General features: G+C 44.6%; 1 long non-coding RNA gene across 1 annotated transcript in view; it reads left to right on the plus strand.

The window, feature by feature from the left end:
* The first annotated feature begins 2,808 nt into the window (after window positions 1-2,808).
* The window catches only part of LOC134911549 (uncharacterized), a 210,160-nt gene continuing 195,204 nt past the window's right edge, over window positions 2,809-17,764 (plus strand). The window contains exons 1-2 of the long non-coding RNA XR_010176664.1: window positions 2,809-2,874; window positions 7,804-7,835. This is a non-coding gene — a long non-coding RNA (uncharacterized LOC134911549). The remainder of the gene's footprint in view (window positions 2,875-7,803; window positions 7,836-17,764) is intronic.

Below are 17,764 nucleotides of genomic sequence, written 5' to 3' on the forward strand. Positions count from 1 at the left end.
CTAATATAGACTGGTTGATAAAGAGATGTCGTAGTATGTATGTATGAAGAAGAAAGAAAAAAAAACCACGGTTAGGTGGTATACAATTATGGACGGACTGCCGAGTGCCGACACAGAGGTAGCCACAGCCGTGAACTACCGTACTGTACTGTGTCTGCTGCTAATATAGACTGGTTGATAAAGAGATGTCGTAGTATGTATGTATAAAGAAGAAAGAAAAAAAAAACACGGTTAGGTGGTATACAATTATGGACGGACTGCCGAGTGCCGACACAGAGGTAGCCACAGCCGTGAACTACCGTACTGTACTGTGTCTGCTGCTAATATAGACTGGTTGATAAAGAGATGTAGTAGTATGTATGTATAAAGAAGAAAGAAAAAAAAACCACGGGTAGGTGGTATACAATTATGGATGGACTGCCGAGTGCCGACACAGAGGTAGCTACAGCCGTGAACTACCGTACTGTGTCTGCTGCGACTGGATGATAAATAATGATATAAAAAATATATATATATCACTACTGCAGCCGGACAGGTATATATATTATATAATGACGGACCTGCTGGACACTGTCTGTCAGCAGAATGAGTTTTTTATAGAATAAAAAAAAAAACACCACACAAGTGAAGTCACACGACGAGTGTTTAACTTTTTCAGGCAATCACAATATAGTATACTACTAACTATACTGGTGGTCAGTGTGGTCAGGTCACTGGTCAGTCACACTGGCAGTGGCACTCCTGCAGCAAAAGTGTGCACTGTTTAATTTTAATATAATATGTACTCCTGGCTCCTGCTATAACCTATAACTGGCACTGCAGTGCTCCCCAGTCTCCCCCACAATTATAAGCTGTGTGAGCTGAGCACAGTCAGATATATAATATATACATAGATGATGCAGCACACTGGGCTGAGCAGTGCACACAGATATGGTATGTGACTGTCTTGTACTCCTGGCTCCTGCTATAACCTATAACTGGCACTGCAGTGCTCCCCAGTCTCCCCCACAATTATAAGCTGTGTGAGCTGAGCACAGTCAGATATATAATATATACATAGATGATGCAGGCATGCAGCACACTGGGCTGAGCAGTGCACACAGATATGGTATGTGACTGAGTCACTGTGTGTACCGTTTTTTTCAGGCAGAGAACGGATATATTAAATAAAACAACTGCACTGCTGGTGGTCACTGTGGTCAGTCACTAAACTCTGCACTCTCTTCTACAGTATCAGCCTCAGGTCAATCTCTCTCTCTCTCTCCTAATCTAAATGGAGAGGACGCCAGCCACGTCCTCTCCCTATCAATCTCAATGCACGTGTGAAAATGGCGGCGACGCGCGGCTCCTTATATAGAATCCGAGTCTCGCGAGAATCCGACAGCGTCATGATGACGTTCGGGCGCGCTCGGGTTAACCGAGCAAGGCGGGAAGATCCGAGTCGCTCGGACCCGTGAAAAAAAACATGAAGTTCGTGCGGGTTCGGATTCAGAGAAACCGAACCCGCTCATCTCTAGTTTATTTATCAAAGGTCGATTTCATAGCTTTTTAACTATTTCAAAATAATGATGAAAATCGATGTTGGGTTTCCACGGTTAAAACACACATTTTCTAAAATGTAAAAATGAATTGAAAAAAATTAGAGGTAAAGATTGGAGCTTCTTTTATAGGCTCTTCACTTGTTATTGATGCTGCCTCTTAACTTCACATTGGACCTATCCCAAAAAAGGTCCAAAAATTACAATAATGGAATAAAGAAGTGTGTGAACAAGATGGTGCTGCCGTATTTTATGAGGAGGGGAGAGAAAAAGTGGTGACCAAAAACCAAAACAAATATTTATCTAAAAAGTTGGATTTTTTGATGCTCGTGAGTACATGAAAATTATAATAAAAGGGACAATGGGGGTCATTCTGAGTTGATCGCTCGCTAGCTACTTTTAGCAGCCATGCAAACACATAGTCGCCACCCACGGGGGAGTGTATTTTCGCTTTGCAAGTGTGCGATCGCATGTGCAGCCGAGCGGTACAAAAACATTTTGTGCAAAACAAGACCAGCCCTATAGTTACTTATCCTGTGTGATGATTCCAGCGTTGGATGTCCCAGAATTGACGCCAGATACCCGCCCTGCAAACACTTGGACACGCCTGCGTTTTCCCTACCACTCCCAGAAAACGGTCAGTTGACACCCATAAACGCCCTCTTCCTGTCAATCTCCTTGCGATCCTGTGCGAATGGATTCGTCGCTAGAAGCATTGCACAGCAACGATGCTGTTTGTATCCATACGATGAGCGTGCACATTGTGGTGCATAGGCATGCATAGTTTTGCCATTTTTTACCTGATCGCTGCACTGCGAAAATCGGCAGCGTGCGATCAACTTGGAATGACCCCCAATGTGTAGTGATACCTAGGGATATGAGTCTCCTGTGGTTAATAAGGTTAGTGATATCTAGGTGTATTCTAATCTTCTTCTCTAAAGATAAGGTAGTAATCCCTAGGTCTGACGTACCTAATTTACACAATCAAAGATGTCATAACACGCGTCAAGGTTTCTTTAACAATCTGGTGGAGATACTGTAGCACACCTCACTTATGTAATTCAATTTCACATGAAGCCTATCAGGGTCTCTTTAGCCCCTGGTAAACAGGTTTGCAAAAATGAGTGAGAGGGAGGTTGGCTTAATTAAAATAACAGGTGTATTCACACAGAAATCACCTGCATAGCAAAGCCTCCTATTACTTTGCATCTGCTCCCACCCCATTTATAAAGGTCTTGCTATGATCTGAGCCTCTGTACTGTACCTCCAATCCTCTGCTTATTGAAGAAGAATTCTGAACTGCTATGGTGCTGTAAACAATTATGCCAAACCACAGGTAATATAACATCTGCAAACGTAAAAAGACATTCCTCTTCTGTAACTTTTCAAGCTGCATGCACACATTTCTAAGTGCAAAATTAAAAGGACTTCTTTGACATTCAGTTACACAATGCTGGAAAAGCTTTCCAACCAAATATAATTAAATGCATAATAGTTTAGTTAAACTGTGTGGCTGGTCCTGCTTTGATACTGTAGTGGCAGTCCAGACCTCCTGGATAATATAGTACAATTATAATTACTCCACATTTGCTTCATTGGACAACGTCAGTTATAGGATTTGATTGGATTATCTTTCTGTATTGTATTCTGGAAGAAATTAACACATCTGGTACAGACAGTAATCTAATATACCATTTTCATGAATTGCTGCTTTGCTCTAAGGACATGCTTTGGTTTAATAACCATTCATGACAGGTTGTGGGTGTGTATATATAAGAAGATGATGAAATGTGATACATCTGAGAAGAATATCCCTTTCTTAATAGCAGGACACAATATCCATGCAGTATTTAAGGTATAGTACAGGTTGAGTATCCCATATCCAAATATTCCGAAATACGGAATATTCCAAAATACGGACTTTTTTTGAGTGAGAGTGAGATAGTGAAACCTTTGTTTTTTGATGGCTCAATGTACACAAACTTTGTTTAATACACAAAGTTATTAAAAATATTGTATTAAATGACCTTAGGCTGTGTGTATAAGGTGTATTTGAAACATAAATTAATTGTGTGAATGTAGACACACTTTGTTTAATGCACAAAGTTATAAAAAATATTGGCTAAAATAACCTTCAGGCTGTGCATATAAGGTGTATATGTAACATAAATGCATTCTGTGCTTATATTTAGGTCCCATCACCATGATATCTCATTATGGTATGCAATTATTCCAAAATACGGAAAAATCCGATATCCAAAATAACTCTGGTCCCAAGCATTTTGGATAAGGGATACTCAACCTGTACTTGGTATTTGATAGGAGTTTATTTTGCAAGCAGTCATTGAAATCGTATGCCAGACTTCCACCTTGGTATCATAGAGGAATGAACCTGCTGTGATTTGACTTAATATACTGACTGTAAAACCATACATACAATTGCAGTAATTCTGCTTATTTCAACTTTTTCTACTGATAATACAGAATAAGCCATGAATACCACACTCATTTCCTGTGTTTTGATGTAAAATGTGACAGTTACCATTGGAAGCAATCAAGCATTTGCTTTCATTGTCTAAGTTGCTGTAGCAAATAAAAGCTAGCTCCTGATTGGTTGCTTTGGTTCAGTGTTTATTTTCCAATGTAACACAACTGGGGTAATTGAGAGTTGATTGCAGCAGCAAATTTGTTAGCAGTTGGGCAAAACCATGGGGGGGTCATTCAGAGTTGTTCGCTCGCTAGCAGATTTTAGCAGCATTGCACACGCTAGGCTGCCGCCCTCTGGGAGTGTATCTTAGCATAGCAGAATTGCGAACGAAAGATTAGCAGAATTGCGAATAGAAAATTCTTAGCAGTTTCTGAGTAGCTCGAGACTTACTCCTACACTGCGATCAGCTCTGCCGATTTCGTTCCTGGTTTGACGTCACAAACACGCCCTGCGTTCGGCAAGCCACTCCCCCGTTTCTCCAGACACTCCAGCGTTTTATCCTGGCACACCTGCGTTTTTCCGCACACTCCCAGAAAACGGGCAGTTTCCTCCCAGAAACACCCACTTCCTGTCAATCACACTCCGATCACTTCAACGATTAAATTCTTCGTTCGGACGTGAGTAAATCTACTAAGTTTTGTGCTAAAATACTTAGCGCATGCGCACTGCGTACCATGCGCATGCGCATTTTTGCCTTAATCACTTCGTTGTGAAAATCGGCAACGAGCTAACAACTCGGAATGACCCCCCATGTGCACTGCAGGTGGGGCAGATATAACATGTGCAGAGAGAGTTAGATTTTGGTGGGTTATTTTGTTTCTGTGCAGGGTAAATACTGGCTGCTTTATTTTTACACTGCAATTTAGATTTCAGTTTGAAAACACCCCACCCAAATCTAACTCTCTCTGCACATGTTATATCTGCCCCCCCCCCTGCAGTGCACATGGGAGGTCATTCCGAGTTGTTCGCTCGCAAGCGGATTTTAGCAGATTTGCTCATGCTAAGCCGCCGCCTACTGGGAGTGAATCTTAGCATCTTAAAATTGCGAACGATGTATTCGCAATATTGCGATTACACACCTCGTAGCAGTTTCTGAGTAGCTCCAGACTTACTCGGCATCTGCGATCAGTTCAGTGCTTGTCGTTCCTGGTTTGACGTCACAAACACACCCAGCGTTCGCCCAGACACTCCTCCTTTTCTCCGGCCACTCCTGCGTTTTTTCCGGAAACGGTAGCGTTTTTTCCCACACGCCCATAAAACGGCCTGTTTCCGCCCAGTAACACCCATTTCCTGTCAATCACATTACGATCGCCAGAACGATGAAAAAGCCGTGAGTAAAATTACTAAGTGCATAGCAAATTTACTTGGCGCAGTCGCAGTGCGAACATTGCACATGCGCATTAAGCGGAAAATCGCTGCGATGCGAAGATTTTTACCGAGCGAACAACTCGGAATGAGGGCCATGGTTTTGCCCAACTGCTAACAAATTTGCTGCTGCGATCAACTCGTTCGTAAATGAGCCAAACTGCCTCTAGAATTCTGTAGCTTCAATTCCTGAATGAGAAATGTTTGAATAACATAACTTGTAAAGCAATTCTAGTTATTTTTATATGCAAATGCATAATATTCACAATTTGTAAAGAAATATTTTACATTCTGAAATTATATATAAATTATACTAACTAGACTGAGAAATTAATAATAAAATGATAATGTGTTAAACTGTTACACTGCAATGACAACATTTACAACCAGCAGTGTCCAAGGTGTACAATGGCATACCTCCCAACTGTCCCGATTATCGAGGGACAGTCCCTTTTTTTTGGGACTGTCCCGCTGTCCCACCCGCAGGCCGCAGTGTCCCGCAGTGGGAGGGCAGTTGGGAGGCTCCTGCACTCGCTGCTCTGCTAAGCAGCGGTGAATAGACACTGTGCGCATGCGAACAGCGTCTATTCAGTGGAGACAGGAGGAAAGGGGGCATGCCAGCAGCTCACGGAGCGCTGAGCATGCCCCCTCAGTGACGAAAATGGGGCCATGGCTCGCGATCGCGGGCCCTCCCGCTAAGCCATGCCCCCTTTTCATAGGCCACATCCCTTTTTGGGAGCGCTTGGCTCGCAGCGTGTGTGTCCCTCTTTGACACAGAAGAATATTGGGAGGTATGCAATGGGGAGCTGGCCAGGACATATGAAAATACATGTGAAGTTGTATACAACCTGTTCTGACTTCCTTCCCTGGGAATCAGCAGCCACCGCACCATGGGACACACTGCTCAGCCTGTCAATTGTCATTTAGCCCGGCCCCAGACTCCTGTGTGTGTGTGTGTATTTATATATATATATTTATATATATATTAGAGATGAGCGGGATCGGTTCTCAGAGAGCCGAACCGTACCAAACCTCACGCTCTGAGCCCGGTTCCAAGCCTGGCTCAGGTTTTCCCGCCTGACTTGGAAACTCGAACGAGGCAAAACGTCATCATCCCGCTGTCGGATTCTCGCGGAACTTGGATTCCATATAAGGAGCCACGTGTCGCTGCAATTTTCACTCCAGTCTCGGAGAGTGTAGTGAGAGGACATGTCTCCATCCTCAGTGTCTGTGTGGGGGTGGGAAAGTGGGGTAGCGAGTCTTTTGCTGTGTTGTGCTGCTCTGTCCAGTCCAGTGTAGTCAGTGTATTGTGCTGCATCAGTCCAGCCAGTCAGTGTTGGTGTCCTCTGCTGCTATATGTCCCAAGTGCTGCTGGCTGCTGTATAAGTCCCTTGCAGTTTTGCTGTGTTGTCTTGCATCAGACCAGGGGTAGAGTCTTTCTTGTGCAGCATCAGTCCAGTGACCAGTCACAGTGGTGGTGTCCTCTGCTGCCATACAGTATATCCAGTGTAGCTGTATAAGTCCCTTTCAGTGGTGCTGTCCTGCATTAGACCAGGGGAAGTCTCTTGTGCATCAGTCCAGTGACCAGTCACAGTGGTGGTGTCCTCTGCTGCCATATATCCAGTGTAGCTGTATAAGTCCCTTTCAGTGGTACTGTCCTGCATTAGACCAGGGGAAGTCTCTTGTGCATCAGTCCAGTGACCAGTCACTGTGGTGGTATCCTCTGCTTCCATATATCCAGTGTTACTGGCGTATAAATCCCGTGATACTGGCATATAATTCCTGTGATATTGCCGTATAATTCCAGTGATACTGGCGTATAATTCCTGTGACATTGCCGTATAATTCTCGGAATACTGGTGTATAATTCCTGTGACATTGCCGTATAATTCTCGGAATACTGGCGTATAATTCCTATGATATTGCCGTATAATTCTCGGAATACTGGTGTATAATTCCTATGATATTGCCGTATAATTCCTGTGACATTGCCGTATAATTCTTGGTATACTGGTGTATAATTCCTGTGACTGTGCCGTATAATTCTCGGAATACTGGCGTATAATTCCTATGATATTGCCATATTATTCCAGTGACATTGCCGTATAATTCTCGGAATACTGGCGTATAATTCCTATGATATTGCCATATAATTCCTGTGACATTGGCGTATAATTCTCGGAATACTGGCATATAATTCCTATGATATTGCCGTATAATTCCTGTGACATTGCCGTATGTAACCCCCCTCCTGCCAGTGGTTACTAGGTGTCTACTATAGTGCCTCCAACCAAGCGTTTCGTATAAAGTTATGTGACAGGCCGGCTTGGGAACGCCTATGGTAGATGGTAAATGTATACTAGACAATTACTGTTGACAACAGTGTTACCTCTCATTTGTTTTTCATTCCAGGCTCTGTCTCAGATACGAAGACGACTCTTCCGGTAAGTATGGTTATATTTAATATCACTAATCAATATTAACAATATCCACCGACAGATAACCCTTTCTATTACTTATATTGTCCTATACATAAAATATTGCATGCATTACAAAAAAAATTGGTAGAATGGAAAAAACAAGGTCACATGTTCTAACACCTAAATACCCAGGTAAAATCAGTTGGAGAAACTGCAGTTTAGATATACCATTGGGGCCCTTACAGGAGTAGTCACACGAATAGTCTGTAGCAATTTGTATCCATGCTAATAAAAGTTAATGAGTGAGTGCCCGTGGTCCTTACTGAAAGTTTATACCGTGCCGTGGGACTTTTCCCCCTTTATCCAGATCCACGTTCCACACCCTTTTGGATCCTAACACTGAGGTGGGTGTCAAGATTGTCCCCTTCCGTATAATTCTCGGAATACTGGCATATAATTCCTGTGACATTGCCGTATAATTCTCGGAATACTGGCATATAATTCCCGTAATACTGGGGTATAATTCCTGTGATATTGCCGTATAATTCCCGTGATACTACCATATAATTCCAGTTATCCTGCTGTATAATTCCATGTAAATCCATATAATTCTGTATAAATCCATACACAAATACAAGAGTCCGCCTTCTGCTGCGCTATCAGCAAGTCTTTAAATGAGTAATGTAGGTATTTCACAAAGTTGGAGTCTCAAACTTTAGAGCCCCGAAGCAAGAGATACCAATAACCCGAATATTCAGAGTCAATGGTGTTGGGGATCTTTAACTGACAGTGATTGATAGGTGTAAATCATGAAGAAGTAACAAAAGAACTCCTTATAGGTACGCACCGTACTCACATGTACGGTGTGTGCGAAGTGTCCATAAAGGTATCTTTTTCCTTCTTCGCTCCAATGGGTACTGGCCTTCTTCTATTCCCTTTAGCGACCCCTCATGGGAATACAAATGAACAGACGCGGGTGGAAACCCCAATAGTGTAATACGTTTGATGTATTGTAATTAAAAACAGAAGTAGGAAAACTGAAGTGATAATGTTAATCCTATTTCTAGTGGAGGACGTACCGTACTCACATAAAAACAAATAAAAGTACTCCTATAAAGGTATCTTTTCAAAGGAACAGAAAAACAGAAGAGTGAGGCGTACCCCGAACTCACGTTCTGTAGATGTTATCAAATCACATCAAGGTTTCTTTGAGGGGCGGCTTCTTACTTCTTCTCTATGGTGTTCTCGTCGGGACCACAGGATCCAGAAAAACCCACAGAGGAGAAGGTCTTATGAAAATATGTCCGTTTTATTCACAATAAATGTTATAAAAATGGGTAAAAAGCTTCCTAGACATGGATCACCATGCATAAATAACCAAGAGGAACATCCCAATACTAAGAGGTAGTTGTTGAAAAACACAGACCTGGGGTGTGGTAAGTCCGGACTCTCACACTCCTCAGAACTGATCTCCTGGGTACAGGGGTGAGCCTCCTTAACCACCAACGCGTTTCGACTGGAGAGTCTTTATCAAGGTGCAACTGGGTGGTGTGTGGTGCAGGAATAAATACACTGCAGCATGGTGACACCCCTTTTGGGGCGGAACCGGAAGCTAAAGGGATAAACTTCATAAAAAATGACATGGCCCCTCCTAGGGGGATGTATCTGGCCTCAATGGGGTGTAATAATACCTACTATAGGCAGTAAACCACTTAATAAATCTAAAATGAGCCTTAAATAAACAAAATAGCGGCGTGCGTTCCGGTTCCGCCCCAAAAGGGGTGTCACCATGCTGCAGTGTATTTATTCCTGCACCACACACCACCCAGTTGCACCTTGATAAAGACTCTACAGTCGAAACGCGTTGGTGGTTAAGGAGGCTCACCCCTGTACCCAGGAGATCAGTTCTGAGGAGTGTGAGAGTCCAGACTTACCACACCCCAGGTCTGTGTTTTTCAACAACTACCTCTTAGTATTGGGGTGTTCCTCTTGGTTATTTATGCATGGTGATCCATGTCTAGGAAGCTTTTTACCCATTTTTATAACATTTATTGTGAATAAAACGGACATATTTTCATAAGACCTTCTCCTCTGTGGGTTTTTCTGGATTCTGTGGTCCTGACGAGAACACCATAGAGAAGAAGTAAGAAGCCGCCCCTCAAAGAAACCTTGATGTGATTTGATAACATCTACAGAACGTGAGTACGCCTCACTCTTCTGTTTTTCTGTTCCTTTGAAAAGATACCTTTATAGGAGTACTTTTATTTGTTTTTATGTGAGTACGGTACGTCCTCCACTAGAAATAGGATTAACATTATCACTTCAGTTTTCCTACTTCTGTTTTTAATTACAATACATCGAACGTATTACACTATTGGGGTTTCCACTAGAGATGAGCGGGTTCGGTTTCTCTGAATCCGAACCCGCCCGAACTTCATGGTTTTGTTCACGGGTCCGAGCAGACTCGGATCCTCCCGCCTTGCTCGGTTAACCCGAGCGCGCCCGAACGTCATCATGACGCTGTCGGATTCTCGCGAGACTCGGATTCTATATAAGGAGCCGCGCGTCGCCGCCATTTTCACACGTGCATTGAGATTGATAGGGAGAGGACGTGGCTGGCGTCCTCTCCATTTAGATTAGAAGAGAGAGAGAGAGAGATTGACCTGATTTACTGGAGCTTAGGAGTACTGTAGAAGTGTAGAGAGTGCAGAGTTTACTAGTGACTGACCACAGTGACCACCAGACAGTGCAGTTTTATTTAATATATCCGTTCTCTGCCTGAAAAAAACGATACACACAGTGACTCAGTCACATACCATATCTGTGTGCACTGCTCAGCCCAGTGTGCTGCATCATCTATGTATATATATCTGACTGTGCTCAGCTCACACAGCTTATAATTGTGGGGGAGACTGGGGAGCACTGCAGTGCCAGTTATAGGTTATAGCAGGAGCCAGGAGTACATATTATATTAAAATTAAACAGTGCACACTTTTGCTGCAGGAGTGCCACTGCCAGTGTGACTGACCAGTGACCTGACCACACTGACCACCAGTATAGTTAGTAGTAGACTATATTGTGATTGCCTGAAAAAGTTAAACACTCGTCGTGTGACTTCACTTGTGTGGTGTTTTTTTTTTTATTCTATAAAAAACTCATTCTGCTGACAGACAGTGTCCAGCAGGTCCGTCATTATATAATATATACCTGTCCGGCTGCAGCAGTGATATATATATATATTTTTTATATCATTATTTATCATCCAGTCGCAGCAGACACAGTACGGTAGTTCACGGCTGTAGCTACCTCTGTGTCGGCACTCGGCAGTCCATCCATAATTGTATACCACCTACCCGTGGTTTTTTTTTCTTTCTTCTTTATACATACATACTACTACATCTCTTTATCAACCAGTCTATATTAGCAGCAGACACAGTACAGTACGGTAGTCCACGGCTGTAGCTACCTCTGTGTCGGCACTCGGCAGTCCGTCCATAATTGTATACCACCTACCCGTGGTTTTTTTTTCTTTCTTCTTTATACATACATACTACTACATCTCTTTATCAACCAGTCTATATTAGCAGCAGACACAGTACAGTACGGTAGTTCACGGCTGTAGCTACCTCTGTGTCGGCACTCGGCAGTCCGTCCATAATTGTATACCACCTAACCGTGGTTTTTTTTTCTTTCTTCTTTATACATACATACTACTACATCTCTTTATCAACCAGTCTATATTAGCAGCAGACACAGTACAGTACGGTAGTCCACGGCTGTAGCTACCTCTGTGTCGGCACTCGGCAGTCCGTCCATAATTGTATACCACCTACCCGAGGTTTTTTTTCTTTCTTCTTTATACATACATACTACTACATCTCTTTATCAACCAGTCTATATTAGCAGCAGACACAGTACAGTACGGTAGTTCACGGCTGTAGCTACCTCTGTGTCGGCACTCGGCAGTCCGTCCATAATTGTATACCACCTACCCGAGGTTTTTTTTTTCTTTCTTCTTTATACATACATACTACTACATCTCTTTATCAACCAGTGTATATTAGCAGCAGACACAGTACAGTACGGTAGTTCACGGCTGTAGCTACCTCTGTGTCGGCACTCGGCAGTCCGTCCATAATTGTATACCACCTACCCGAGGTTTTTTTTTCTTTCTTCTTTATACATACATACTACTACATCTCTTTATCAACCAGTCTATATTAGCAGCAGACACAGTACAGTACGGTAGTCCACGGCTGTAGCTACCTCTGTGTCGGCACTCGGCAGTCCGTCCATAATTGTATACTAGTATCCATCCATCTCCATTGTTTACCTGAGGTGCCTTTTAGTTGTGCCTATTAAAATATGGAGAACAAAAATGTTGAGGTTCCAAAATTAGGGAAAGATCAAGATCCACTTCCACCTCGTGCTGAAGCTGCTGCCACTAGTCATGGCCGAGACGATGAAATGCCAGCAACGTCGTCTGCCAAGGCCGATGCCCAATGTCATAGTACAGAGCATGTCAAATCCAAAACACCAAATATCAGTAAAAAAAGGACTCCAAAACCTAAAATAAAATTGTCGGAGGAGAAGCGTAAACTTGCCAATATGCCATTTACCACACGGAGTGGCAAGGAACGGCTGAGGCCCTGGCCTATGTTCATGGCTAGTGGTTCAGCTTCACATGAGGATGGAGGCACTCAGCCTCTCGCTAGAAAAATGAAAAGACTCAAGCTGGCAAAAGCAGTAGCACCGCAAAGAACTGTGCGTTCTTCGAAATCCCAAATCCACAAGGAGAGTCCAATTGTGTCGGTTGCGATGCCTGACCTTCCCAACACTGGACGTGAAGAGCATGCGCCTTCCACCATTTGCACGCCCCCTGCAAGTGCTGGAAGGAGCACCCGCAGTCCAGTTCCTGATAGTCAGATTGAAGATGTCAGTGTTGAAGTACACCAGGATGAGGAGGATATGGGTGTTGCTGGCGCTGGGGAGGAAATTGACCAGGAGGATTCTGATGGTGAGGTGGTTTGTTTAAGTCAGGCACCCGGGGAGACACCTGTTGTCCGTGGGAGGAATATGGCCATTGACATGCCTGGTGAAAATACCAAAAAAATCAGCTCTTCGGTGTGGAGGTATTTCAACAGAAATGCGGACAACAGGTGTCAAGCCGTGTGTTCCCTTTGTCAAGCTGTAATAAGTAGGGGTAAGGACGTTAACCACCTCAGAACATCCTCCCTTATACGTCACCTGCAGCGCATTCATAATAAGTCAGTGACAAGTTCAAAAACTTTGGGTGACAGCGGAAGCAGTCCACTGACCAGTAAATCCCTTCCTCTTGTAACCAAGCTCACGCAAACCACCCCACCAACTCCCTCAGTGTCAATTTCCTCCTTCCCCAGGAATGCCAATAGTCCTGCAGGCCATGTCACTGGCAATTCTGATGATTCCTCTCCTGCCTGGGATTCCTCCGATGCATCCTTGCTTGTAACGCCTACTGCTGCTGGCGCTGCTGTTGTTGCTGCTGGGAGTCGATGGTCATCCCAGAGGGAAAGTCGTAAGACCACTTTTACTACTTCCACCAAGCAATTGACTGTCCAACAGTCCTTTGCGAGGAAGATGAAATATCACAGCAGTCATCCTACTGCAAAGCGGATAACTGAGGCCTTGGCATCCTGGGTGGTGAGAAACGTGGTTCCGGTATCCATCATTACTGCAGAGCCAACTAGAGACTTGTTGAAGGTACTGTGTCCCCGGTACCAAATACCATCTAGGTTCCATTTCTCTAGGCAGGCGATTCCGAAAATGTACACAGACCTCAGAAAAAGAGTCACCAGTGTCCTAAAAAATGCAGCTGTACCCAATGTCCACTTAACCACGGACATGTGGACAAGTGGAGCAGGGCAGGGTCAGGACTATATGACTGTGACAGCCCACTGGGTAGATGTATGGACTCCCGCCGCAAGAACAGCAGTGGCGGCACCAGTAGCAGCATCTCGCAAACGCCAACTCTTTCCTAGGCAGGCTACGCTTTGTATCACCGCTTTCCAGAATACGCACACAGCTGAAAACCTCTTACGGCAACTGAGGAAGATCATCGCAGAATGGCTTACCCCAATTGGACTCTCCTGTGGATTTGTGGCATCGGACAACGCCAGCAATATTGTGTGTGCATTAAATATGGGCAAATTCCAGCACGTCCCATGTTTTGCACATACCTTGAATTTGGTGGTGCAGAATTATTTAAAAAACGACAGGGGCGTGCAAGAGATGCTGTCGGTGGCCAGAAGAATTGCGGGACACTTTCGGCGTACAGGCACCACGTACAGAAGACTGGAGCACCACCAAAAACTACTGAACCTGCCCTGCCATCATCTGAAGCAAGAAGTGGTAACGAGGTGGAATTCAACCCTCTATATGCTTCAGAGGTTGGAGGAGCAGCAAAAGGCCATTCAAGCCTATACAATTGAGCACGATATAGGAGGTGGAATGCACCTGTCTCAAGCGCAGTGGAGAATGATTTCAACGTTGTGCAAGGTTCTGCTGCCCTTTGAACTTGCCACACGTGAAGTCAGTTCAGACACTGCCAGCCTGAGTCAGGTCATTCCCCTCATCAGGCTTTTGCAGAAGAAGCTGGAGACATTGAAGGAGGAGCTAACACGGAGCGATTCCGCTAGGCATGTGGGACTTGTGGATGGAGCCCTTAATTCGCTTAACAAGGATTCACGGGTGGTCAATCTGTTGAAATCAGAGCACTACATTTTGGCCACCATGCTCGATCCTAGATTTAAAGCCTACCTTGGATCTCTCTTTCCGGCAGACACAAGTCTGCTGGGGTTGAAAGACCTGCTGGTGAGAAAATTGTCAAGTCAAGCGGAACGCGACCTGTCAACATCTCCTCCTTCACATTCTCCCGCAACTGGGGGTGCGAGGAAAAGGCTCAGAATTCCGAGCCCACCCGCTGGCGGTGATGCAGGGCAGTCTGGAGCGATTGCTGATGCTGACATCTGGTCCGGACTGAAGGACCTGACAACGATTACGGACATGTCGTCTACTGTCACTGCATATGATTCTCTCACCATTGAAAGAATGGTGGAGGATTATATGAGTGACCGCATCCAAGTAGGCACGTCACACAGTCCATACTTATACTGGCAGGAAAAAGAGGCAATTTGGAGGCCCTTGCACAAACTGGCTTTATTCTACCTAAGTTGCCCTCCCACAAGTGTGTACTCCGAAAGAGTGTTTAGTGCCGCCGCTCACCTTGTCAGCAATCGGCGTACGAGGTTACATCCAGAAAATGTGGAGAAGATGATGTTCATTAAAATGAATTATAATCAATTCCTCCGCGGAGACATTGACCAGCAGCAATTGCCTCCACAAAGTACACAGGGAGCTGAGATGGTGGATTCCAGTGGGGACGAATTGATAATCTGTGAGGAGGGGGATGTACACGGTGATATATCGGAGGATGATGATGAGGTGGACATCTTGCCTCTGTAGAGCCAGTTTGTGCAAGGAGAGATTAATTGCTTCTTTTTTGGGGGGGGTCCAAACCAACCCGTCATATCAGTCACAGTCGTGTGGCAGACCCTGTCACTGAAATGATGGGTTGGTTAAAGTGGGCATGTCCTGTTTTGTTTATACAACATAAGGGTGGGTGGGAGGGCCCAAGGACAATTCCATCTTGCACCTCTTTTTTCTTTTATTTTTCTTTGCGTCATGTGCTGTTTGGGGAGGGTTTTTTGGAAGGGACATCCTGCGTGACACTGCAGTGCCACTCCTAAATGGGCCCGGTGTTTGTGTCGGCCACTAGGGTCGCTTATCTTACTCACACAGTCAGCTACCTCATTGCGCCTCTTTTTTTCTTTGCGTCATGTGCTGTTTGGGGAGGGTTTTTTGGAAGGGACATCCTGCGTGACACTGCAGTGCCACTCCTAAATGGGCCCGGTGTTTGTGTCGGCCACTACGGTCGCTAATCTTACTCACACAGCTACCTCATTGCGCCTCTTTTTTTCTTTGCGTCATGTGCTGTTTGGGGAGGGTTTTTTGGAAGGGACATCCTGCGTGACACTGCAGTGCCACTCCTAGATGGGCCCGGTGTTTGTGTCGGCCACTAGGTTCGCTAATCTTACTCACACAGCTACCTCATTGCGCCTCTTTTTTTCTTTGCGTCATGTGCTGTTTGGGGAGGGTTTTTTGGAAGGGACATCCTGCGTGACACTGCAGTGCCACTCCTAAATGGGCCCGGTGTTTGTGTCGGCCACTACGGTCGCTAATCTTACTCACACAGCTACCTCATTGCGCCTCTTTTTTTCTTTGCGTCATGTGCTGTTTGGGGAGGGTTTTTTGGAAGGGACATCCTGCGTGACACTGCAGTGCCACTCCTAAATGGGCCCGGTGTTTGTGTCGGCCACTAGGGTCGCTTATCTTACTCACACAGTCAGCTACCTCATTGCGCCTCTTTTTTTCTTTGCGTCATGTGCTGTTTGGGGAGTGTTTTTTGGAAGGGCCATCCTGCGTGACACTGCAGTGCCACTCCTAGATGGGCCCGGTGTTTGTGTCGGCCACTAGGGTCGCTAATCTTACTCACACAGCTACCTCATTGCGCCTCTTTTTTTCTTTGCGTCATGTGCTGTTTGGGGAGGGTTTTTTGGAAGGGACATCCTGCGTGACACTGCAGTGCCACTCCTAAATGGGCCCGGTGTTTGTGTCGGCCACTAGGGTCGCTAATCTTACTCACACAGCTACCTCATTGCGCCTCTTTTTTTCTTTGCGTCATGTGCTGTTTGGGGAGGGTTTTTTGGAAGGGACATCCTGCGTGACACTGCAGTGCGACTCCTAGATGGGCCAGGTGTTTGTGTCGGCCACTAGGGTCGCTTAGCTTAGTCATCCAGCGACCTCGGTGCAAATTTTAGGACTAAAAATAATATTGTGAGGTGTGAGGTATTCAGAATAGACTGAAAATGAGTGGAAATTATGGTTTTTGAGGTTAATAATAATATGGGATCAAAATGACCCCCAAATTCTATGATTTAAGCTGTTTTTTAGGGTTTTTTGAAAAAAACACCCGAATCCAAAACACACCCGAATCCGACAAAAAAAATTTGGTGAGGTTTTGCCAAAACGCGGTCGAACCCAAAACACGGCCGCGGAACCGAACCCAAAACCAAAACACAAAACCCGAAAAATTTCAGGCGCTCATCACTAGTTTCCACCCGTGTCTGTTCATTTGTATTCCCATGAGGGGTCGCTAAAGGGAATAGAAGAAGGCCAGTACCCATTGGAGCAAAGAAAGAAAAAGATACCTTTATGGACACTTCGCACACACCGTACATGTGAGCCCGGTGCGTACCTATAAGGAGTTCTTTTGTTACTTCTTCATGATTTACACCTATCAATCACTGTCAGTTAAAGATCCCCAACATCATTGACTCTGAATATTCGGGTTAATGGTATCTCTCGCTTCGGGGCTCTGAAGTTTGAGACTCCAACTTTGTGAAATACCTACATTACTCATTTAAAGACTTGCTGATAGCGCAGCAGAAGGCGGACTCTTGTATTTGTGTATAAATTGTGTTGTTGGAGATAGAGTGACATCTCCTTGTACGCCCTCACTGCAGCTATCTGTGGGCGCAGTAGATCCTCACTGTCCATTTTTTCTTGATCTGTATAAATCCAGTCCAGTGGTGCTGCCATATAAATTCAGTAATGCTGTCCTGTGATGTATATTATTTACTCCAAATAAAGGGGTTATTAATATTTAATCCAAATATTTTTTACAGGGTTTGCCCTGTGTTGTGTAGAGGTACGCTCTCTTATGCCGCATATTGTGTTATATAACTCCTGTAAAATAATGGAGAACAAACGTTTGGAGGATAAAATAGGGAAAGATTAAGAACCACTTCCTCCTAGTGCTGAAGCTCCTGCCACTAGCCATGACATAGACGATGAAA

The sequence above is a fragment of the Pseudophryne corroboree genome, chromosome 4, assembly GCF_028390025.1.
Source record: "Pseudophryne corroboree isolate aPseCor3 chromosome 4, aPseCor3.hap2, whole genome shotgun sequence".
NCBI lineage: Eukaryota > Metazoa > Chordata > Amphibia > Anura > Myobatrachidae > Pseudophryne > Pseudophryne corroboree.